Source organism: Pinus tabuliformis, chromosome 3_2 (genome assembly GCF_031772625.1).
Source record: "Pinus tabuliformis cultivar Carrire ecotype Pingquan chromosome 3_2, CPIR1, whole genome shotgun sequence".
NCBI classification, from domain to species: Eukaryota; Viridiplantae; Streptophyta; class Pinopsida; order Pinales; family Pinaceae; genus Pinus; species Pinus tabuliformis.
Window position 1 is genome coordinate 311926943 of NC_142302.1, and position 26433 is coordinate 311953375.

Below are 26433 nucleotides of genomic sequence, written 5' to 3' on the forward strand. Positions count from 1 at the left end.
CCCCTTTAGGAAGCAACGAACCACATTGCGTGTAGAGCCTCAATGAGGTGAGGAAATTTCTATTGAACCTGGTCCATGGTGAACCACTTGCACTGGTGAAGGAGTTGGCCTGCTTTGACAATTCAATATAGTTGTATCCTCTATTGGTGAGTATTATTGATCTATGTGTCCATGATCTGATTAGTTGTGGCCTCTTCAATGCAGTCTGGGTTGAGCTTTGATGGTGTGAAATGTTCTGCAATGTCAGATGTGTCCAAGAATGGTGGAAAGTATGGTTGAAGGTAATCTACATTCAACTTTATGCACAGACCAAGGAACAGTTGGATGTTGAGCTCAAAGGAATTGTCATTGATGGCCTTGGTGATGGTGTATGGCCCATATTGGAGTAGGAGAAGCTTGCGGTGGGGTCAATAAGGCGCTCCTTCTACAAATGTAGCCAAACTTTGTCACCCACATGGAACTTGTGGGGCACTTGATGTTGAACATGGAGCTGCTTATACTTAGCATTGGCTCTCTCCAATATAACATGGACCTACTGGTAGATGTGTTGAATACAATTAATGAAGATTTTTGTGCTTTCAACTTCAGAAAAAACGTGATCCAAATCTGCCTGAGTGGCTGCAAATGGTATGGCTACATCGATTGGGAATAATGGCTGAAATCCCATCCCTAATTGAAAGGGGTTCTGGCTTGTTGAGATGTGGAGATCTTTGTTGTAGTTGGGTTGAAAACAAGGGACACCTTCATACCACATGTGTGGATGTTTCAAGTTTTACATGCGCAGAATGTGTGCGATCATCATATTGAAAACCTCTATTTGGCCATTAGTTTGGGCATGGAAAGTCATGGACTTAGTAAGTTTTGATTGTAGCATCAACCAGAGACTTCAACAAAATGAACTCAGTAATCTGCTATCCCGATCTGAGATAATAGACTATGGTATCCCAAAGTGTATCCATACTCTTCCAATGAAGAGCTTACCAGTGACCTCTTTTGTGATAGTCTTCTTGCAGGGCCCCATGATGGCCATATTAGAGAATCTCTCGATGACCACGAAAATGAAATCATTTCCATTCTTAGTAGAAGGAAGGTTCAACATGTAATCCATGGAGATAGATTCGCAAGACTATCTAGGACTAGGTATAGGAGTATACAGGCCTTTCTTCTTGATGGTTGGTTTAGCAATGGCACAGGCGGTCCAGGTCTAATATAATTCCCAACATGCTGACGAAGTCTCAGTCAATAAAAATACTTCTACAATACCACCATTGCCTTCTCTACTCTGAGATGTAAAACGACCCGACTGTAGTGTGCCTCCCAAATAATATTGGCAAGTTCAATTGAAGGAACACAGATGTGTCCCAAGCGACACCACAGTGCATCCTGAAGATGAAAATATGGAACTTGTTTCCCTTCTAGGAGTGTCTGGTATATGCTGCCAAATTCTGGATCCCTCCTGTAAATATGCGGCCACCCCAATCTCTCATGCCCATATTAGCGAGCACAGTGATCAGCCCCATGCCTGGTGGTCAGCTGAGGTAATCAACAACATTATTGGTGTTTCTCATCTTATACTTAATATTAAAATGGGATTGTTGCAAATAGGTGGACCATTTTTGATGGAAATCATTCTGCAACTTGCCTTGTGTCTGTATGAGCTGTAGAGGTTGGTGGTCTGTGTGAATGAACATTTCCTTCCCCAGAATGTAATGTTTCCATTGACGGTAGGCCTGCACAATGAAATACATTTCTCTGTCGTAAGTCGACTACTTTTGGATTGTGTCTAAAAGTGTCTCATTGTGGTAAGCCACTGGATGCCCATGTTGAGTAACAACCGCACCAATAACATAGTCAGAGGCATTTGTCTCAATTGCAAATGGTTATTACAAGTTTGGTAATGTAATCACTGGTGTATAATAGAGCCAATTCTTCAACTCAGAGAATGCTTGTTTTTGTGTTTTTGACCAAAAGAAAATTATTGCGCTTCACCATTGGTGACTTGACTTAAAGGCCAAGTGATATGACAGAACCCCAACACAAACCTATGGTAGAAATTGGCAAGACCCAAAACACTACGGAGCTCTGTTAGAGTGGTTGGGGCTAGCCAATCCCAAATGACTTGTATTTTGGATGGGTCTCCATTTGCACCCTGATCATCAATGATGTACAACATATATTGAACCTAGGTCAAGCCAAAGGTTCATTTCTCCACGTTAGCACACAACTTGTTTTGGCGCAGGGTTTGAAGGACTTGTCTAATATGGTGGAGGTGATCTTCACAACTTTGGCTGAAGATCAAGATTTCATCTAAATACACCACCATAGACGCATTGGTGAAGGGTCGCAATATGTCATCCAATAGTCTCATGAAGGTTTTAGGGGCATTCGTCAATCGGAACGGTATGGCCAACCATTCAAAAAGGTCCTCCTTGGATTTGAAGGTAGTCTTCCACAGATCAAAGGGTTTGATAGGCACCTAGTGATAACATGACTTCAAGTCAATTGTGGTCAAATATTTGGCTCCCTTGAGATAGTACAGAAGGTCATCAATGCATGGGATTGGGTACCTATTCTGGACAGTGATCTTGTTCAGTGCCTGATAGTCAATATAGAGCTTCCAGGTCCCATCCTTCTTCTGTACCAATACAATTGGGCTTCCACAAGGTCATGAGCTTGTCCTGATGTGCCCTTTCTACAACAGTTCCTAAATATTCCTCTTGATTTCATCGTTCTCCATAATAGAGCGTCAATAGATAAGTCCATTGGGTAGCAGTGCACCCGAGGTTAGATCCACGGAGTGCTTGAACTGACACTGCAGAGGTATCCTTGTGGGCGAGGAAAAAATATCCTTGTACTCCTCTATGACCTTTTCCATCTATTGTTGTTGTGCAGAGGAGCCCTACCGGGAAGCTCTGGCCACAACCTTCTTCTTTCCCTTGGGGTGAATCATATGGAAAAATAAAATCCTAGTCTGGGAAATGATCTTACTACATTGCTTTGCAGTGATAAAAGAGATAGCGATAAGAAGGGCTACATCTACTATCTTGTACAACATATTAGCCAAAGTAATCATCCCAGAGCGAGGTATAGACTCATATACAACATGTCACTTCCAGAAGTATGGTTGTCCTTACAATACATCACAAAATTCACGAGGATCAATGTCATAGAGTACCTCATCCATTAAGGGATTGATGTTGTAGGAGAGAGGGCACTACCGGATGACATGAATATCTCATCCTTGGGGAAGCCACCCAATGGTGTATGGATGTGGATGTGTTATAGTGTTTAGGCCCAACTGCTTCATGAGCTCTACTGAAATGAGGTTCTTTTGGCTCCCGCTATCGATAATTAACTGCAGCGAAAAACCCTTCACCCACATCTGTGAGTGGAAGAGGCGTTTCCCCTCCTCTGGATCTTCAGGCTAATTATTATGGATCTTGGTGGTGGCCATGGTGGCACTAGGCTCTACATCAATGATCTACTTCCCTTTGTCAGTTCCCTTGTTGGGTTCTGATGTAGAGTTAGAACCTGCATCTGATTTGGAAGCCTTTAGCTCAGTGACTAGTGATTGCTTGGCCCAACACACACTTGTATTGTGAGTGGAGATATTATGGAACTCACACCATTTTCTAGTGTCCTTCTTTGTCTTCAGGGTGTTGTTCATTGCTTGCAGCTTCGGCAGACTATCCTCGGTAGTGCTACCTTAGCTTGGTCCTTTGTTCTATGGTTTGGTGGTACCTTTTCCTTCCTTTGGATTCACAGATCCAAAGTCCCACTTCTTTTGTTTAAACTTATTCTCAATCTTGAGAGCGTACCAATACGCCGTGTCGAGCGAGGTAATGTCTAGGAACTCCATCTCCTCCTGGATGTACTTGTGCAGATAGCCATGGTACTTGAGCATAAAATGTTGCTCAGTATCATTGATACCCAGCTTCATGCGAATGGTATAGAAAGTATTTGTGAACTATGGCACATCTTCGTCCCTTCCCTGCAGTAATGTGGTCCACTTTATGTATTTGTCTTCATTGTTCCTGACAGGGTAATATTACTCCTTAATGGCATGTTGGAAAGAATTCCAAGTGGGTGCGGCTGAAAACAATGAGGGTTGACTCTCATCCTTAATGGCCTATTTATTATTGTAAAACATGAGAAAACCTTAAACAACAAAAACCCTAACTGAAAGAGATGTAACACCAAGAGTTTGTCAGCCCCGTTGGGGTTAGTTGGGCAGCCAACTTCCTCGGGTCGTAACTTGGTCATATTATCTATGTTTGGTGCATATAGTACCTTGTTGGAAAGGTCTCTCTGAGTACTACAGGTTTTTCCATAGGGCCATGCCAATGGCTTTGGACCTACCCTGAACCCCAAAAAAACGTCATTTAGGGGGTAAAAATTTCTCTGGAAGTTTAGGACCCAAAAAAATGCTAAAAAGAAGTAAATGCTAAAATGAGTAAGGAAACAGATGAAATTGACTGGGGGTTCTAGGTGGAATAGGTGGGTGGCCACCAATATCCACCTAGATAAGGGAGATATCTATATAATGGTTGTAATCTTCTCCTACATTTCACTAATACAAGAAGCATTGTTTTCCTTCACTTGTGTCTATTTAATGCATATGTATTTCAATGCCCTCTTGACTCATTGATTAGAAATATTAGTTTATGTTATCTGTATCTTGTAGTTATATTTCTTGGTGCAGTTGTTTTGCAAGTCCCATTTATAGAAATTGGAGCTAGAGCTAAAGTTTACGAGCCAAGAGAAGAGGAGGACTTGCATTAGATTTTAGGTAGGCCTTCTCCCCCATTTTCTAGTTTCTTTTGGGAAAAAGGAAGTCTTTTGTCTCTGTTTTTTCTATATCAAGCCACGAAATCTAGGGAGTTCACTTCTTTCCATAGGAGAGAATTTCGATCAAACAGGAAGACATTGGCAAACTTGTAGAGGTATGAGTATTGGCCCAAGATGCAAGAGAATATAGATAGGTTCATAAGAGGATACATGCTTTGTTGTACTAGTAAGCCTAATAATAGGAAAAAATTTCTATATTGTCCCTTACCTATAACCACTCGTCCTTAGGAAGGAATTTCCATGTAATTTGTGGGAGGTTTACTAAAAGCCAAAATGGGACATGATTACCTATTCATTGTAGTTGACAGGTCCAACAAGATTTGTGTTTAGATTCCCATTAACAAATCTATTAATGGAAATGAAGAAGAAAACTTGTACTTTGGAAAACCCTAGCTATAATTTAGGATATCTAGGAGCATTGTTTTAGATAGGGGTGTAATTGGTGTTTTGGTGAGCATGAGTCCCGAAACACCTTTCTTTCCAGTTTGGTCATACCTATAAAGAGTATACAAATAGTTGGATGTTGTTAGTTAATAAAAATGAGTAAACAAAGCATTGAAAGCAATGGAAATAATGCATAAACATACATAAACTAAAACTACATAAAATAAAACATAAAATTGCTTAATGAAACATAAACATATATATATATATATATATATATATATATATATATATATATATATATATAGGAACAAAATTCCCTTTATTGATTGTTGGTAGAAGAGCTACAATATGAGATATCAAACAGTTAAAGAGAAACCTTTCAGCAATGGAGTTCAAAAATCCTCAACAAGGAACTTATTTCTTCAATCTCCTATGCAAAACTCTCTCTCTCAAAGAAGTCAAGGTAAGCTATCAATGGTTGTAGAAATTTCTCAACAATGAGACGTAGGATTGTCTTGGGACAATTTTTCCAACATCACAAAGCTCTAAAGGAATGCACGATTGCATGGGAGAAATTGTTCTTGCATGGCATTGCCTCTTGTTTTTGGTATTCCAATGGTCTGCTTATATAGAATTTTGAACTCTTGCTTCCCTCCCTTACCTCATTAATGAGAAAATGACTTGAGAGAAGGACAAGAGGATCCCTTAGGGGTTGAATATCTCTGAGTCAACTCGAAATTGGTTGTCCTAGAATGATACATGTTAGGGAATCCCACTTAAAACTCGTTGGAATTTGTCCCAGATTATTGACTTGGACTTCGATTTACCTGTGCAACTGTCAAAGAAAAATTCACGTGGTTTCTCATTTATTCCTTTGGAGTTCCCATATGGTTTTATTTTTTTAATTGGAGCTTATAAAAATTTTAATTTTTCATTTTCATGATGTCTATAGCTAGAGGAATTCACTTGTACATGTTATTTTCTGAATCTAAGCATTATCTAACTTGTACAAATGTGTGCCTGAAGTGATTTTTTGTTGTTATAACTGTGGGTCTGATGTGATTTTTTAAGAGATAGTAGATCACTATAGATATGATTCGGGAGGTGTACTTAACTGATAACTAATAGATAGCCAATACTATGAATAAATAATTATACAAAAGTGTTTATACAAGGTGGGCATGTCCCATGCTTGTTAGGATAACTAGGACTATCATGTTACAAATATACAGGAAATAATCCTACCAAGTTAGGGATGTGGTAGCTAACATGCTAATACCTGATGAAGATAATTGTTGAATTCAGGCTTCTGTGACACATAATGAATTAAGAAAAGTCTTTTGGTAGAAATCACATAAGAGAAATTTTTGGCGACGCGTTTCGAACCAACAAGTGTGGTTCATCATCAAGATTAGATGAAGAGGCAGACCATGGAAAAGGCTTAAATAGAGAGAAATGTAAAGACCATAAATGACCTTGTCTCAATTAGGGTCTTGACTCCTTTTTGTAATTTTTGATTTCCCTCCTTGTTCGGAGTTTGACTTTTCTCTTTTGATTCTTGTCTTTTTTTCGATTATTTCCCAAAAATAGATTTTTTAATAATAATTGATTTTAATAAATCAATTTAAATATTATTTTTCAAAAACTAACCGTTTAATATAGTCATTACTTATTAATATTTGTTTTTAATAAATTAATATCATAATTTAAATATTATTTTTCAAAAACTAGTCGTTTAATATAGTCGTTACTTAATAATATTTGTTTTTAATATATTAACAAATTAATATCATAATTTAAATATTATTGGTCAAATATAGTCATTACTTGAAATTATGGTCTCTACATTGCTCTCTATTTAAGCCTTTTCCATGGTCTTCCTCTTCATCCAGTCCTCATGATGAACCACACTTATTGGTTCGAAACACATCGCCAAAAAATTTTGTTATGTGATTTTTAACGAAAGACTTTTCTTAAGATAATTGCGTTCGCCCTCAGGGGTGTTTCTGACAAACAAGATTCTTTGGATGCCCCCATGCATATGAGGTAAACTATTGCTAAAATGGGGTGTGCCCCTCAATGCATTGGTTCTCGAATGAATGAAATAAAGTACAATGGTCCAACATACAATACTACCATGACATGAAAACTTATTCTAAGGTCGAATGTTAGGGATATCAATGACATAAGTGGGAAACTGATGGCTCCCACTATGCCACCTGACATTATTCCTACAATATGGGAATAATAATGATGTGATTAATCTGAAATATGTTCTTGTTTACAATAACCAAGGTACTACTTCGATTCTTGAAGAAGAGTGTTGGTGTTGACAGAATGAAGCACTAACCGTCTAGGAGATGGTTATGAGAAATATTTGGTGCATATATTTTTTATGAGAAGGGTCCAAAGGCATGATGGAAATAATTGACAGTATGCAAGGGATATAGATAATTGGCCCAAGGTTGGAGCATTGATACAAGCAACAATAATCAAAACAATAGTGCTGAAGGAGGTGCCCCTAGATCCAGTAGGGCCTTTACGGGTGGGGGTGGATAAATGATTGTTCTAACTGTCATAATATGGTGTGAGCCAATGGTGATCACGGAAGTGAGTATGAGATGATAAAAATATAGCTACAACTAAGGCCGATTGAGGACTACCGCTAGGTAATTGACACAAAAATATGGGTGGGAATTTTGTTCTTTAGAAATGTTTTATACACTTGCTCAAATAATGTAAAAGTCGTTTTGGATGTACAAACATGGAGATGGGTGCCCCAAGAAAATGGTGGCTTGTGTGATGATGCAGGTTGGTTTTCTGCTACAAGTAGGTGACCCTTTAGCTAGTCTCACTGTTGGGTTGGTGAGGTGGATGAAATGACATAGATGGTATACTACAATATGGGTGTAACATGGAATGATGCATGTAGTTTTATCCATCTGTGAACAAGAGTGGCGACTAAGGAGTGGTGTAGGTAAGAAAAATGAAAGGAATTGAAGTATGAGTTTGATCTTCGAAGCATGTGCGTAAAATGGCTCCCAGACCTAGGGAAATGGTCATGTATACCAATAGTGTAAGGTGAACTATTAAATGAGGTGATCCATGTTGGGTAGGTGTTATCGACCACTGTGGACATTTACAATTCCGGGTGAAAGGTGGCATTAAACGTGGTCGAGATGATGGAACCTATGGTTTTTTTAGTGCTTCTACAACACCCTCCAAAATTTCACTACATTCAAATTTTGGAGCATAGTATCATCGTCATACCTAGTGTCGCTTTGATCTTCAAATGTGGTCTCACATTATTCTAAGTGTTTCAAGTGTCCTTGAATGGTATCAAGTGTTGTCACATTGATTAGAACACCTTTACGTACATTTCATGATCATATCATCTTTCTTTTTGTAAAATGACACTTTTGTTCACAGTCTCACAAACTTCACTTATTGTACTTAGGGAATGTGTACAAAGTTGCATTTCGATGTATATTTATCATTTTTCAAGTTTTTCTAAGTTTATTCAATGGGTTGGTATTTGTCGCACAATGGTTTTATGTCTACACTCATCATGTTCACCCCTCGCCCTATATCTCATACTTAGACAAATCTTTGGCTTCAAATCAAAACTATTGAGTCCAAGAGTGCATGAGCGCACTTGGAAGCCTTGATGGGAAATCCTTTTTTGTTCAGAAGTGTTTCTTCTGCCCTCTAAGAGCATAAATCACACTCCTTAATCTCATTTCCCCTTCCTTTCTCTAAACTCCACCATTCAAGAGTCTAAGTATTCCTTGCATGCACTTCTTCGACTCAAATAAGTGTGCCCTCCTTGAGCACATGAGTACACTTTGAAGACCTTAAGATCAATCCTACATCCTTCAACAATGTTCCATGTTCCCTATTAGACCCTTTGAGAAAATAAGCGTGCTTTGAAGGCAAAACGCTTTATCCTTCAGTGTTCAGGAGTACATCCTACACGCTCCTGGGCCTCCTGACTGCTTGAGCGCACCCCTTTGGCATAAAGACTTCATCCTTCAGCCTTCAGCCTTCAAGAGTGTGACGTGCACCCACTATCTCTCCTTCGAGCACACAATTAACTTAGGAAGCTTGAAGCATTGCCCTTGGTCCTTCGGACTTGCACAATGCACCCTTCCTTAATTGTTTACCTCTCTTGAGCGAATTAGTGCATGTCAAAACCTCGAAAACTCCCCTTTTCAACCCTTCAACCTTTCAAAGTGCACCCACCCATGTGCCCTGAAGCTTCGTTTATGTCTTTTAATCACACTAAAACGGCACAAATAGAAAATATGTATAAAAATTGTAGAATAGGATATTTTCAGGCTAATAATTTCTTTTCTTTAGTGATTTCATCTACATGTATTCTCAAAACATCGTGCCAAGCGCACATGAGTAATATTGGGAAAATAGAACAAATAATTGAAATATTGGAAAAATGGAGAACGCACTTGAGTCTTAATGATAAAAGCACCCTAAAGTCTCCATTAGATCAAAATACCCTTTGGAGGGTGAAGACATCAATGATTGAAGCTACATGAACAACAAATATATAAGTGGAAACCATGTCACCACTAGAGAAAGTCCATGTCATCAATCACTATTAGTCTCGTTCATTAAGGATAGTGACAAGTCATGTTCTCATCACACAATGATGTGGAATTCATGATGTATTTTTGTAATCATTGTAAAGATAAATAAGTGGAAGTCTAAGAGTCATGTACAAACTAAAGAGTCATGGAAGTGCAAAAGACATGTAATACCAAAAGTCATAAGTAATTCCAAAAGTCATTTCGAATTGCAAAGGTTGTAGAAGTCTAAAGGTCACTAGAAGTTAAAAATTCAAGAATCATGAGGATGTGAAAGGTCATTAATCAAGTTATAAATAGATCCTCATTTCTCATGTAAATTACTTTTAACCTTGGCTTCTACCATAATTCATCAAAGATACAAAGATAGTACTTTTGGGAAAAAGTAGTGGCTCTAACGCTCCACTATTGGAGCTAGTGATGTTCATTATATTTATGTATCTTACGACTTTTTCTTAATATTGAAGACTTCCATGCCAACACATTTTTACACATGGATTGTTAATATTTATAAGTTTATGCTTTCAATGTTTATGGTTCATGTTTGCCTTCATCTCTACTAGGGTAATTGAGCTATTTCAGTGACTTCAGTGCTTCTTGTTGGAAATGTGTTGTAATTTTATAATGATCATCACATCGTTGTGAACTATTTTGCTTGATATTAGATGATTCTTTCTCATTTACGTGTGTTTGCATTAGGGTAGTACTATTACATCTCTCTTAGAGGCTCACTTTATTTTATCCCTCTGCAGTAAGAGAACCATGATACATCTGCAATTAAATGTTCACAAGGCACACTAGCTTAGTCATTCAAAAGTAAATTTACACTTCTTTCTCATGGTGACGGCTAAGTCCAAAGCATATCTTTAAGTAAATAGAAACTGGGCCATATTTCAGATGGGATTCCTACACAAAATTATGTGAGCTCTAATTGGGACCTTTTATCAAGGAGATCCCTTGTCTATTGGTGGTATCTAAGGCTATTAATATTCAGGTGCTACGAGGGTCGCCGGTTTTTTATGGCTAATAAATTCGTACACCCAAATAATTCTTGTTTTGGACAAGGTAGCAATATTCCAAGAACCAATCTAACTCCTATTCTTGAGGTAGGAGTATCTTCTTGTCCTGGCCCGAAGTTAACTTAAAAATATATATGGGCAGTTGAAGCCATAACCCATTTGTTCCCAAATCATATCAGATTCATTCTTGGAGCGCAAAATCTTCCACATTTTCCAAAGTAATTAAATTATTAATTATTAATTAATAAATAATTTATTATTAATAATGATTTGTTCATAACAATTATTATTTATTTATTCATAAAGAATAAATAATTAAGTATTACTAACTTAATAAATAAATAATTATTATTCATAATATTATTTATTTTAATATTTATTTATTAGTTAATAAACATTATTAATTATTTTATTTTTATAAAAATAAAATTTTCTATTTGAAATTAGCTCTTAAGCATTTTATATAATAATTCTTTATTATTATTGTTATTATTATTAGTAGATATTATTTTTAATCAATCAATAAATAAAAAATGTATAATAGAAATTTATTTAATTGATTAGGTTTTATTAATATTAGTAACCATATATTTTTAATATTCCTTATAAATGTATTATGTTTGAAGTTATGTTATTAGAAAATTAATAACCTTTGTTATTAAATAAAATAGAAGAAATTAAAATTACTACATATAAATATAATAATTTAAATATTTTAATCTATAATTAATTATTTTCATGTAGGCTTAGGTTTAGTTTTTTGAAATGAGTCAGATTTTTGTTTTTGATTTTATGCATTGGGTATTTATCTGGTTTTGATTGGTAAGCTCCTCCTTCAATCTATCACTCAAGATTTTTTTCTTGAAGATGTATCCCCATTGGGATTCAAAATGTCGACAAGATGCAAATATTACGGTGGATGATCCGAATCACAATTTTCCAAGAAAGAAACAACTCGTACTAGTATATTAGTTTCGACACCAGAAGATTTGGTCATTGCCACTCTTGATCAGTTGGTCAAATCCATAGACAATATAATACATGAGGATCATCTTCCAGCTCTTAACAAGGGGTACAAGGTTAACGTTGTTTTTTCTCACAACATCTTTGATGGATTAGATGGTGAAGGAGAAGATTCCTTAGATTCTAATAAGGAGGAGGAACATAGAGATGAGAACATTGTCGAACAAGATTTGGATTAGATGGCCCAAGTGCATCTTTCCTATAACAAACCTGGTCAAAATTCTATGTAATAAAGCTAATAAAGGAAAAATAATAATCAAGGTCATGGGACACGTATTTTGAGATGAATGTTGGGTAAAATATCCTAGTGTGGGTGTTCATTTGGTTTATTATGGCTAAGGAAATTGGAAAAGGAAATGAAAAAGGCTTTGGAAAGGAATGAGGCATTAATTGGCATTCTATTTATGAACATAATGGAAATTAAGAGAAAAGAAAGGTGAAAAGTCACAAGTTGCATGTGAGGAGGAAAATGAAGGAAAATAATGGAAAATTGAAGAAAATAGAGACCTCATTAATAAAAAGGCTTCTAAGGATTAGTTGTTACATTTTTTTTAGTTCAGTTTTGGAGCTATCTCTATATTCTCTCTCTCATAGTCTTGGACACTTCGATCGTTCTTGGAGAACTCTATTATTAGATCAAGGAAAGTAACAGAAGGACCAAGAAGGGAAAAGGAAGCAAGAATCTAGCAAAGAAGAGCAGCATCAAGAAACTGCAGTGGGATTATTTATAGGTATCGATTTGCATGTGTGATTTCCTTGTTTTATTTGGCATGCGTGGTACATGCATGTATTTATTTGGTTCTTTTGTTGTCATTGGGATGGGTTTTTAGAAGTGTGACAATGTTCTTCAACCTCTCCTTTCCATTTTTGGATAGCCATGGTGTGATGGGTTCTCTTTTATTAGGTTGGGTTGGATTACCTGATGGTTTCAAAATTGAGTGAGGTGGTATTTGAAAGAAAGAACACAAGGCCTAGGAATCCCTAGACCAAAGAAGGTGGGATTGTGGTAAAGCCATATTTTGTGTGCCTTGGTGGGCCTAGGAATCCTTAACTGGTGAATGGAAGGATATATGGTAAAACCTAGAGGTGTGTGCCCTCCATCAGCCTAGGAATCCTCGATCGGTGAATGATGGGATATATAGTAAATCTTGGAGGGTAGAGTCTTGATTAGGCAAGGAATCCTCGACTAGTGAATGGTGGGATATACGGTAAACCCTAGAGACTAGGTGGCAAGAAAGCTCCTCACAGTGTAGGTGGAGAAATCCGACGACATCCATGATTATTTATGGCATATTGATCCGGTGGGTATTGCAGCAAAGCCTAAGGAAACATGGATTGGTTTTGTTCTGAGTCCCACATTCATGCTTGGAATATGCCGTAGGAGTGATTGGTTGAAATTAATACTTGGTTAAGCCAGTCTATGGTTGGGTGGTCCATGGAAGTCCCATACTTAGCTAGCTTTTGCATTCATTAATAATAACTTCTTCTCCTTGGTATTTCATGTGTAAATGTATTGTCTTATATGTGGATTTTATGGTTGTTATTTCCTTGTTATTTCTATTGGTTATATGTTGGTAACGAGTATGTTTTATGACAGTCTTGATGTATGTATCTCATCATGTTTTGATTTCCAAATGAATGTACAATGAATATATGACCTAATATATGATAATTCAGCTATTTTTATCTCCAAATGAATGTACAATGAATATATGACCTAATATATGATAATTCAGCTATTTTTATGATAATATGATAATCAGTGATATGGAAACAATACTTCTCTATGAATCTTAAATAAGTATGAGACCCCTATGCTCAATTTTTTTTTTATGACTTGTAGATTACATGTTTCTGACATGTTTGACGAAATGTCTGTCATGGCTAGTAGGGGTCAGATTAAGTACTTGTACCAATAATTGCATTATTATCCTTATTCCATTGTTATTTATCATTTCTAAAAGTTTCATGTAGTTTTGGGCAGTGGCCTGAATCCTTGCTCTGAAATAGTGTCTCTCAATTTGGGGTTGTTGGCTCAAAAGTAGCTGGAAATGTCCACAGTTTCCAGCATGCATTGCTTTGGGAGTGACTGAGGGTCCATATCAGTCAAATGTCAAGTTGTATAAGGGGTTAGTCACCTCGAAAGTTTCATTGGCTCCTCAACATTCTGTATCATGTGTGGAAGGTCATAATGGTTTTGTCTTTTTAGTTCTGGTTCCCTAGCTTTACATAGGGAGTTGAATAACATCATAGTAGCATTTTGTCACATGTTTACCCCAAAGGACTAATAAAATTGGATAAATGTGGGAGGAGGGTGTTACAAAGTCGTATAAGAGCATGGTTCACCCCTTGGACTAGATGGGTGGTGTTTGTTGGACATGCATACATATCGATTTCATATGTTTTCTTCATGCTTTTGGTCTATGTTCTTGTTGTCTATTGGTCATGGTTGCATTTGTGTCACCATGTGAAAGTTGATGGTGTCATTCTTGGATGTGGTCATCATGAGTGTATGTCACTTATGCATTGGTCCATGTTAGTGCTTATATGTTGTTGTAGATACATTGGCATGGTGATAGTTGTTGTGCATCAAGTCATGGTATGTGGTCAGTATGGTCATGAATTGATAACTAAATAATGTTTGAAATGATGTTTACATATTGATATGATTATGATTATATATGTATTGTTCTAATCTAGTTAATCTTATAGATGAGATATCACCCCCTAAATTATACTGAGGTATGTTGATTATGTTATGTTTTGGTTTAAGCTGATACGGTATGATTATAGGAAGAAGATCAAATATCACTAGAAATAGGGTAGACTACAGTTCACGAGACTCTCCCTATGGATCAGATGAGAAGCATGGTGTTGGGCACTCTTCTAGTATATAAGACACATTTATAAGCTTGAAAGTATAAATAAGAAGATGAAAGGAATATAATGATAGAATCATGCAGGAACAGGGGAAAAAAGTAGAACTTAATATAGTCATCCTTCAAAGTTTGTCAAAATTTTAGAGATAAGGATTGTATAGGATTAGCCATGGGTAGGAGGACAAAACTAATGGGGCATATAGTAGTAGATCTCATGGTGGACACAGGTCAGATAGGGATGACAGGATCCGAGACGGAAGGCCCTTAGATACTCTGAACAGGAGAGGTGATGGACACAAATTCTATTCTAGTTATGGTTTTGACACACACTATGATTGTCATTATTATCATCCTTACAGCAGGAGTGATAGGGGATATTTTCCAGATGACTTTAAGAAAGTGAATCCATCTAAATTTGATGGAGATTTGAAGAAGCTGGAGGATGCAGAAGCATGACTACTTGAGATGAAGAAATTATTTGATTTCCATGAATACATAGAGAATATGAAGGCCATAATAGCTATTTGTAGCACCAAAGGGAAAGTAAACATCTAGTGTGAAGATGTGAAGTGGATTAGAGACATCAGGACAAAAGAGTTGAGTTGGAATGAATTCAAGAGACTTTTAAGGAATAAGTACTTGCGAGAGAGGTATTACGATAGTAAATCCAAGGAATTCTATGAGCTAAAGATGGGATTGATGATAGATGAGGATTACACGAATAAGTTCCTAGAGTTATTGAGGTATGTACCATAGCTTAAGGATGAGAAGGAAAAATTCCATATATTTGTCAGTGGATTTCCATTAGAATTTAGAGATCAGATTGAGTATCATGAGCCTCAATCACTTTAGAAAGTTATTGGGAAATTGAAGCATTGTTATGAGAAGTCAAATTACAAGACATAATATCAACAAGGTTGGAAAGTGAAACATAAAACTAAAGGTAAATGATAGTTGAAAAGAATAAGGGCTCAGGATGTAGGCGAGAAATAAAATGTTTCACCTTATAAGAAGTTTAATGGGTCATAACATGGGGGGAAGAAGAATAAATGTGATGGTGATGGTACAAGATGGTTGCAGTGTGGTACATGTGGTAAGGATCATCTTAAGAGGGATTGTCTTCAGAATAAGGGTGGTAAGCCTGAGATTTATAGTGAACGGGAAGAAAAAAAAATTGGGGATGTTGGGCAGATCATTCCACATATTTATGCAACGCTAGATAACAATCAAGCATATCACCGTGAATTTATTATGGATATGGATGGTAAGATTTGTGATCAAGGTGTTTCTATTTTTATTGACCCTGTATATAATTATAGTTATGTTAACCATAACCTGATGATTTTTTGTGGTTTGAATAAAGAATTACATGCAAAATCTTGGTTAGTGTAGTTGGCTATAGGTAAAAATAAAAGAGCTCATCATTGTGTAAGAGTTTGTGAATTTGAGTTGAATGGTATGCCTACATCAACACACTTGAATATGCTTCCATTGGGATCGTACACTATGTTTTTGGGTATGTACTCATTGTATCTTCATAGGACCAAGGTGGATTTTTTTTATAAGGCTATTGAGTGCTTGGACGACATTGGAGAACAAAGGATCTTACAAGGTAAGAAGAATACAACACCAGTTAGAATGGTTACAACTATGCAAATGAAGCATAGTTGCAGGAAAGTGTGTGTGTTATTTTCATTGCATATTTCTAGTGATAAAGGTAAACATGTTGAGGATGTAGAGGTATTGAGAAAGTACCCAATGTTACAACAGTTTCAGGATGTGTTTCCAACAATTCCAAAGTTGTCACCTCATAGAGAAATGGATGTTTACATTGTGTTGAAACCAGGGGAAGCACAAACATCAAAGGAACGATACAGATGAGCACACTAGATTTAGTAAAGATGAAGTTACAATTGAAGGAAATATTGGACAAGGGATACATTAGGCCAAGTGTATCACCTTTAGGTGCACAGATGTTATTTGTGAATAAGGAATATGGTACTCTCAGGCTATGCATGGATTTCAGGAAGTTGAATAAGATAAATATCAAGAAAATGTATCAATTGCCAAGGATTTATTTCTTGTTTGATGAGTTGAAGGTAGCAGCAGTGTTCTCAAAGATTGATCTGAGATTGGGATACCATCAGGTATTCATCAAGGAAGAGGACATATACAACACTACTTTCAGGACTAGGTATGGGCATTATGAGTTTCTTTTAGTTCCATTTGGTTTGAATAATACTCCATCTATCATTATGTGATTAATTAATAGTGTGTTGCATCCTTATCTAGGCTAGTTTGTTATTGTATTCATTGATTACATCTTGATATATTCTAAAAATGACGAATAATATGTCGAGCACCTAGCAATAGTATTGAGCTTACTGAGAGACCATCATCTATATGCCAAGCTTAGCAAATGCATTTCTTTTAGAAAGAGTTACATTACTTGGGACATGTTGTTTCCAAGGAAGGAATAACATCAGATCTAGAGAAGATAAGGACTATCATGGAGTGGGTATCTCCTAGAAATATGGATGAGGTAAGATCAATTATGGAGCTAGCAAGTTATTATAGGAGGTTCATTAGGAACGTCTCTCACATTTCATATCCTATTATGTCACTATAGAGGAAAGGTAATAAATTTGAATGGACCAAGGAATGTGCAGCCAATTTTGAGAAGTTGTAGTAGTTGTTGAGAAATGCTCCAGCGTTAAAGATTGTAGATCTAGACAAAGATTTTGTGGTGCGTATATATTCCTGCAAGAGAGAACTTGGTGGAGTCATAATGCAGTAACGATAGGTAGTATGCTAAGTCATAGAAACTGAATGAGAATGAGAAAAACTATCTGACACATGATCTTGAGTGCGCAACAATCATCCATTTACTGAATATGTGGAGGGACTATCTTCTTGGCAGGAGGTTTGTATTGATGAGTGATCATAGTGGATTGAGATACTTGTTTGACCAACCAAATCTGAATGCCAAGCAAGCTAGATGGTTCGCCACAATTAGTGAGTTTGACTTTGAGATCAGGTACATCAAAGGGAAAGAGAACATGGTTGTAGATGTTGTTAGCAGGAGAGTACATGTGAATCACATAGTAGCTATGAGTTATTATGGGATAGACTTATAGGAGTGGATCTTACAAGTAGGATAACGGGATGGCAACTACATGGAGCTTATGCATAAGTTACAATAGGGTACAGATGCTCGGGATGTGAACTATCATCTTACAGCAGATGGCTTAGTCATATTTAGGGACATGATCTATGTGGTAAATGGAAATGAGCTCAAGAAGACTATCTTGCGAGATTTTCATTGAAAAACATGTTTAGGTCACCCATGATACTAGAAGACATTGACAATGGTGAAGAAGTTTTATCATTGGCCAGATCTGAAGAAAGAAGTGGTAGAGTTTATGGCTAGATGTTTGGACTATCAATAGGTGAAAGAAGAATGTAAGCATCTAGGTGGACTACTATAGTTGATTTCGATTCTAGAGCGGAAGTGGGCAGTTATTTCCATGGAATTCATCACAGGTTTATGGAAGACATCTAGACAACATGATTCCATCATGGTTGTGGTAGACAAGTTGACAAAGGTAGCGCACTTCATTCCAGTAAAATCTACGTATTCATCTAGTTATGTGGCACATGTATTAATTAGAGATGTGGTGAGGCTGCATGGTATTCCAAGGAAGATTGTGCTAGACAAGGATACCATGTTCACTTCCATGATTTGGAAGGAGTTGTTTACAAGTTTGGGGAAAAATTTTGCTTTCAGCACAACTTATTATCCACATAAATATGGATAGACAGAGAGGGTAAATAGGATATTGGAGGACATGTTGAGGATATATGTGATGCATAAGAAGAGGACATGTGAGGAGTACCTTTTGTTGGTTTAGATTGCTTACAACAATGGGCACCAGGATTCACGAAGGATGAGCCCGTTCGAGTCACTGTATGGGTAGAGTTTTAATACTCTCATCAGTTAGAGAAATCTAGTGAACAGGGTATTGATTGGACTGAACATGTTGGCAGAGATTGAACAAGAAATGCAGGTAATTAAGAAAAATCTAAAAGCAGCATAGGAAAAGCATAAAATTTATGCAGATGAAAACATGCTATTTAAGGAGGTTGGAGAACAATTCTATTTTCTCATGAAGCCCATGAAGAGCTCCTTCAGGATTGGATCATGTGATAAGTTGGCACCTTGATTTTTTGGACCTTTCAAGATCCATGAGAGGATTCAACCAGTACCCTATCCACTTGCACTACCTCCAATAGTGAAATTCCATGTGTCATTTCTTAAGAAGTATGTTAAAGATGTTGATCATGTGATTGATTATTCCCTATCATGGGTGGATCTAGATGGAGAATTCTAGTTGAAACCTCAGTGTATATCGCAGAAAAAAGATGCTCATTCTTTGGAACCGAGAAATTGAGAAAGTTAAAGTGTAGTGGAAGCACTTTGGGCATGATGAAGCTACATTAGAGATGGCGAATCATATGTGAGCTATGTATCCTTGTCTGTTCGTTGGTTGAGAGAATGCTTTTGGCATATGTTTTGGTGTGATGCTTTTGTATATGTACATATGCATATGAGTGTAAATACCATCGTGATATGTGCTATAGAGCTCTAATAAGCAGTATGGGTGTCATGTTGTTATGATTGTTATGTTGTTATGTGTCATGTTAGTTTGCTTCTGAGCAGGTTGATCCTTGTAAATACTACATCAAGCTAAGTTATAAATCTCCATGGGAATTATATTATGCTTCTCAGCAAAATTACTCATTGTAGGTGTCTTTGAACACCGACAATGGTGTTCCACCAAGGGGGAGGGTTCTATAACAACCCTGGCCAAAATTCCATGTAATAAAGCTAATAAAGGAAAAATAATAACCAAGGTCATGGGACATGTATTCCAAGTTGCACGTTGGTCAAAACACCCTAGTGTGAGTGTTCATTTGGTTTATTATGGCTAAGGAAATAAGAAAAGGAAATGGGAAAGGCATTGGAAATGCATGAGGCATAAATTGGCATTTTATTTATGAAAAAAATGGAAATTAGAAGAAAAGGAAGGCTAAAAGTCACAGGTTGCATGTGAGGAGGAAAATGAAGGAAAATAATGAAAAATTGAAGAAAATAGAGGCCCCACTAATAAAAAGGCTTCTAAGGATTAGTTGGTACCTTTTTTTCTGTTCAGTTTTGGAATTCTCTATATATTCACTCCCTCGCACTCTTGGATAGTTACAACATTCTTTGAGCACTCTAACATTGGATCAAGGAAAGAAAAGGAAGGACTGAGAAGGAAAAAGGAAAGCAAGGATCAAGAAAAGAAGAGCAACATCAAGAAGCTACAACGTGATTATTTGCAGGTATCTATTTTCATGTGTGATTACCTTGCTAGATTTGGAATGCATCGTACCTGCATGTGTGTATTTGGTTCTCTTCCTATCATTGGCATTAGTTTTTCCACGTGTGATAGTGTTCTTCATCCTTGCCTTGTCATTTGCAGATAGCCATGGTGTGATGGGTTCTCTTGTATTTGGTTGAATTGTATTTTTGGATGGTTTCAAAACTGAGTGCGGTGGTCTCTGAAACAGAAAACACAAGCCCTAGGAATCCTTGGATTAGAGAAGGTGGGATTGCAGTAAAGTCATATTTGTGTGCCTTCGAGGGCCTAAGAATCCTTGATCTGTAAATGGCGGGATATATGTTAAATACTAGAGGTGTTTGCCCTGATCAGGCCTAGGAATCCTCAATTGGTAAATGGAGGGAAATATGATAAATCCTAAAGGGTGTAGTCTCAATTAATCCTAAGAATCCTCGACTGGTAAATGATGGGATATAGGAAAATTCCAAGAGACTAGGAGGTAGGAAAATTCCTCACCGTGTAGGTGGAGAAATACCGTGGCATCCATGCTTTTTTAGGGCCTAGTGATCTGGTTGGAGTTGTGGTAAATCTTGAGGAAACTTAGGTTTGTTTTGTTGTGAGTCCCACATTCATGCTTGGAATATGGCATGAGGGGGAATGGCTAAAAGAAATATTTGGTTTAGCCAATATATGGTTGGGTGGTTCATGGAAGTCCCATACCTGGTTGCCTTTTTCATTCATTAATAATAGATTATTCTCCTTGGTAATTCATGTGTAAATGTACTGGAAGATATGTGGATTTTATGATTGTTATATCCTTGTTATTTTTATTGGTTATATGTTCATTATGAGTATGTTTTATGACAGACTTGATGTATGGCTCTCATCATGTTTTTATTTGTAAATTAATGTACAATGAATATGACCTAATAGATAATAATGTAGATATCGTGATATGGCAAGAATACTTCTTTACAAATCCCAGATAAGTATGAGACCCCTATGCTCAAATATTTTGTTATCACATGTAGATGACATATTTCTGACATGTTTGATGGAATGCTTGTAATGGCTAGTAGGGGTTAGATCAAGTACTTGTACCAATGATTTCATTAGTAGCCTTATTCCATTGTTATTTATCATTTCTAAAAGTTTCTTGAAGTTCTAGGCAGTGCCCTAAGTCCTGGCCCTAAAAGAGTGGCACATTATCTGGGGTTGTTGGCTCATAACTAGCTGGAAACATCCATAATCACTACCATGCCTTGTTGTGGGGGTGAATGGAAGGCCTCAGTCACATGCATGTTTTTTTATGGGAGTGGCTGAGGGTCCATATTAGTCAAATGTCAAGTTGTCTCAGGGGTTGGTCACCTGGAAAGGTTAGTTGGCTCCTAAAGGTTTTGTAGCATGTGTGGAAGGTCAAAATGGTTTTTTCTTGTGGGTTCCACTTCCTTAACTATACATGGGGACTTGAATCACATCGTAGTAGCCTCTCCTCATATGTTTACCCTAGTGGACTGATTAACTAGGGTAAATGTGGGAGGAGGGTGTTACATTGCTCTTTTGGACATTCTCCATAAGATGCCTAAACATATGAAAATGTTGTTATCAAAGTATGATATTGATAAGATGATGAAGGTATAAGATCACCTTGATTAGTTTAGCATGCATCTATGAATGTCAGAGGTGGGGTATGATGATGTTCATTGCAGATTCTTCCCTTATACATTGGAAGGTAGAGCAACAATGTGGTACCATTGTCTGCCCATTAATTCAATCCACACTTGGAGGGAGTTTAAGAAGTTATTTCTTGAGATATTTTCTGATGACAAACTCCCACCACTTTACTGAAAGAAATTAGAAGCATAAAGATGGGGGGAAATGAGAAAGTGAAATATTTTAATCAAATGTTCAATCACATATTGAATAAGTTCCCCCGGGCACACAACCACACGATTCAATCACTATTGATTATTACATAGTTTCCTTTCCCACCAACATTTCCCAATTCATAAAATGAGCCACAAAGGCAAAATTTGCATTTAATTTTGCGGAAGGGATGGCTGTGGAAGAAGAATTGCATGTGATTGGAGTTATTATAGATGATGATGGGACAAAAGACTTCAATGAAACTAGTAGGAAGTAGAAACCTTCTTCTAGTAAGGCTAAAGAAAAGGAAACATCAGATATAGAAAGGTTGACCAGGATCGTAAAGACACTTACAAATGAAATCATGAAATCTCAAAACTAAATAAAAGGTCAAGAAGACTTCTACTAGAAGCAAGCCTCCCAAGTCCTTCCCTTTTCGAAGGAATAGTAATAACAATAAAAAACATCTTGTGAAGTCTACCCAGAGCTCAAATGTTTTGATGAACACAGAAAGTATCAACATGGATAATTATTTCTCTTTCCACTAGGAATATCATTCATTAATAAATTCCCTCAGTGGGACCACATAATGCATGCTCTGGCGGCACACATTGTAGATTTTCTATTAGAAAACGAATAGGCAGAAGAAATAGAAGAGCCTGCGGTGGTTGAAGTAAAAAAACGTATTGGACATGGAGTGAATGCATTTCACCGTATCTACAATGTTGACAAGATGAATCTTGAAGAGCCACCACAAAGTGAGCCCACTCCTCTGAAGCAAGATGTTTGATATAACTTAATGAGTAAAGGGTCCGTCTCTGAACAAGAGTTTATTAGACATAAATTGAAGGATAATTTTTTAAGAAGGATTTAACCACCGATCAATCTTACTCAAAATGAGCAGAGCATGTCTGGAAATGAAACTTATTCCAAGATAACTACCTCCAGTAAAAAAAGTAAGTCCACCACTTTGGAAGTGTCGAATAAATCCACTCCTCCAAACACTTCAACATTTCTTATGCAAGGTGAAATGATTAATTATAACATAGTGGAAGATATGAAGAAGATGTGAGCCAACATTTCTGTCTATGAGCTTGCAAAGGTTGCAGGCCAATGTGAACTTATTGTCCAAAACTTTTCACATCCTTAGACACATGATACAACTTTTTCCCTCATAAGGTGTGTGGTAAGCATTCTAGTCCCCTTGAATCTATAGTGAATGTTGTAACATTAGAAGCTAACCCTTTCTGCCCCCCATTATTATTAATGTTTGAATTTTCTAATTATAATGTCCATAATGTTTTAGTTGACTCTAGTTCATCTATAAATGTAATGTCATTATTTATTACAAAGAAAATTAACTCTAAATAGGACAAAACCGATGCATAAATTATTCAGTTGGATAGATTTCTTGTCCAAGCTATGTGTACTCAAGAATTTGCTTATTCAATTATCAAAAGATAATCGAATTCATTAGTGTATAAATATTTTGATTGTGGAAATTCAAGAAGCCTATGGGATACTCCTTGGCATAGATTGGTTTAACAAAATGCAAGGGTACTTTGCAACATACAGGTCACATTTATGGTTCCCTATAAGGGTAGGAATAATACGATTAGAGTGGAAAGTGAGCCATATATGAAACACACTCTTACACCACTTGAGGGCCATAATGAGCCTCTTTCCTTTTTTCATATAATATTTTGGAATTGTTTCCTTGAAATTGATCTCAGGTGTTATCCGGCACAACCATAACCCATTCCACCAGATACACAGCTGGAACTCCTTCCTTCTTCTCTAGTTGGTGCGAATGAAAGTTGTAATATAGATGTACATAAAATAGTAATAGTAGTATAGGAAGTAGCCTAGAACCTCATGATATTTGGACCCTATATTTTGATGATTCAACAATGCAGGACAGTTCTGGAGTTGGTTGTCTGCTTACAACCCCATGCAACAAAAATATAACCTTTCATGTCATCTGGATTTTGAGTGTACTAATAATACTTCCAAATATGAAGCACTCATCCTTGGATTGAAAAGGTCCATCAATATGAGGGTAGAAATTCTAAAGGTAATTGGTGACTCAGAGGTGTGTTGAAAAATGTAGTAAGAAGTTCTAAATTTGATTTTTCCTTGATTAAATTGAGAAAATTTAAATTCCCACATCAACAGATAACTTAGATGATGTTAACTTGTGTGGCATGGCTTGTCTCACCCAATTTGCTCAATAAATTTGTTAGGTCCCTATAATACTAGTGATTACCTATTACTATTGTATTTGTATCCCTTATAATATTGTTGTGCCCCTATTGTCCCCATATTGTTATTACTGTGCCGCATAGAATCCCTCTATTGTTATTTTTGTGCCTTTATATTATTATTGTTAGGTCGGCTGGGTTATATTGTGACTCCTTAGACTCCTATATAAAGAAAGGAGGTTTTGTTATTTGAATCATCAAATAATCATTCATTTGTGTAATGTAACGGAGGTTGCCCCCTCGAAGAGGATGAATTCTAAGGCATTGATCTATCTTTTCTATCTTTTTGTGAGCTGGTTTCATAACATTTGGTATCAGAGCTTTGGATTATAGGGTTTCGCTGCTCCAAATAGGTCATCGTGGAATTTTCGCTATAACTTTTTTTCTGCAATGTTTCAGAAGCAAAAAAAAACCCATTTGAGACGAAGTCGTACTAAAAATTGGATCTGAATTTCAGAGCTTTTTGTGCTATATTTGCATAGATATGATCTAAGGAAGTTGGTCTTTTTGCAGATCCTAAATTACATTCCAAACAGGTGACCTGGGGAAAATCATCATAAGTTTCTCTCTGAGAATTGGATTGAAATTTCGTTAGAAGGTATAGAAAGAGGACGGATTGTAGCTTCTTGTATATATTTGTTAGAGCCAAAGGTAGAAATAGAGACACGTGGCACGTTGTACAAGTTTTCTCTACTGAACTAGTCTATAATCAAGTCACTGTAGGAGATTTGGCATAACTCTTCCTTGGAGAATCCAATTTGGATCAGACTAGTGGCATTAGAAAGAGGAGATAGAGGCATACTAGAAGTTGTAATTTCAGAATTGGATGATCTGAAGTTATAGAGATACATCAGAGGCAATATCGAGCTCCTACAAAGTGAAAAAAGGTGTGTAGATTTTTTTAAATTTTTGCTTAAGCTTGGTTTGAAAAAATATTTTGAAGGAATTCAAAGGGCATAGTAGAGCATTATTATTGGAAACTAATGCCCCGAGGAAAGAAAATGCAAACACCTAGTAAGCAACCTAAAAGCTCTAGCATGACTCATGAAGAAGAGGAAGAAATGCTACATGATATATCAAAATTACAAGACCAAGTGCAACAAATGTCACTCTCACAAAAGCTAACAGAAGCTAAGATAAATGGCGTGGAATCTAAGATAAAGGGCTTGGAAGCTAAGATTAATTGCATGGAAGGTAAGATGGATGATTTTAAGATAGATTTGAAGACAAATTTGAAGACAAGCATGGCAGATTTGAAGACAGATTTGACAAATTTTCTACAAGAAATACTTACTAATGGTGAAAGGGTAGTAAAGGAAACTCATGATGCGAACAAAATAAATGTTAATCATGATTTCATAGACTCTAATGTTGGATTGAAGACCCACCATATTCCAAAAATCGATATGAGGAAGTTTGATGGCAAGGATCCTACAACATGTATATTATAGATGGAGCAATTTTTTGATCTCAATAATGTGCAAAACACACAAAAGGTACATATTGCAACTTTATATTTGGAACCAAATCAGTTTGTATGGTATCAATGGCTTTTCTCTCATAAAAAAATTATCACTTGGGAAAGTTTTACGGAAGAATTGATAGCACAATATGAGGATACAAAAAGAAACACTTTTTTTAGCCAATTGATAAGTCTCAAACAAAGGGGCTCAATAATGGAGCACATTGAGGAGTTCCAAAAATTGAACATAAGGGTAAAAAATATTCTAGAGAAGCATAGGATTGATGTGTTCATAGGGAATTTAAAGGATAATATCCAACATGATGTTTGCCTTTGGGAACTTGATTCATTAGAGAAGGCATTCAGGTTAGCAAGAAAAATGGAAAGCAAAATTATGGCAACCAAGAAGCATACCACTCACAACTATAAAGATGGAAGTGTTGTTGCCCCTAGTCTTCCACAACCTATAAGGTTGACATCACAACAATTGGAAGAAAAAAGAGCAAAAGGGATTTGTTACAGTTGTGATAACAAATACAGTAAAGGTCATAAGTGTGCTAAGAAAAAATTATTCAACATATATTGTGAAGAAGAAGAAGAAGAAAAGAAGCAAGAAAGGTCAAAAGAAGAGGATATACTCCAGGAACAAAAAATAGATAAAGAAGAAATGAATCCGACCATATCTTGTAATCCATTGGCTGGA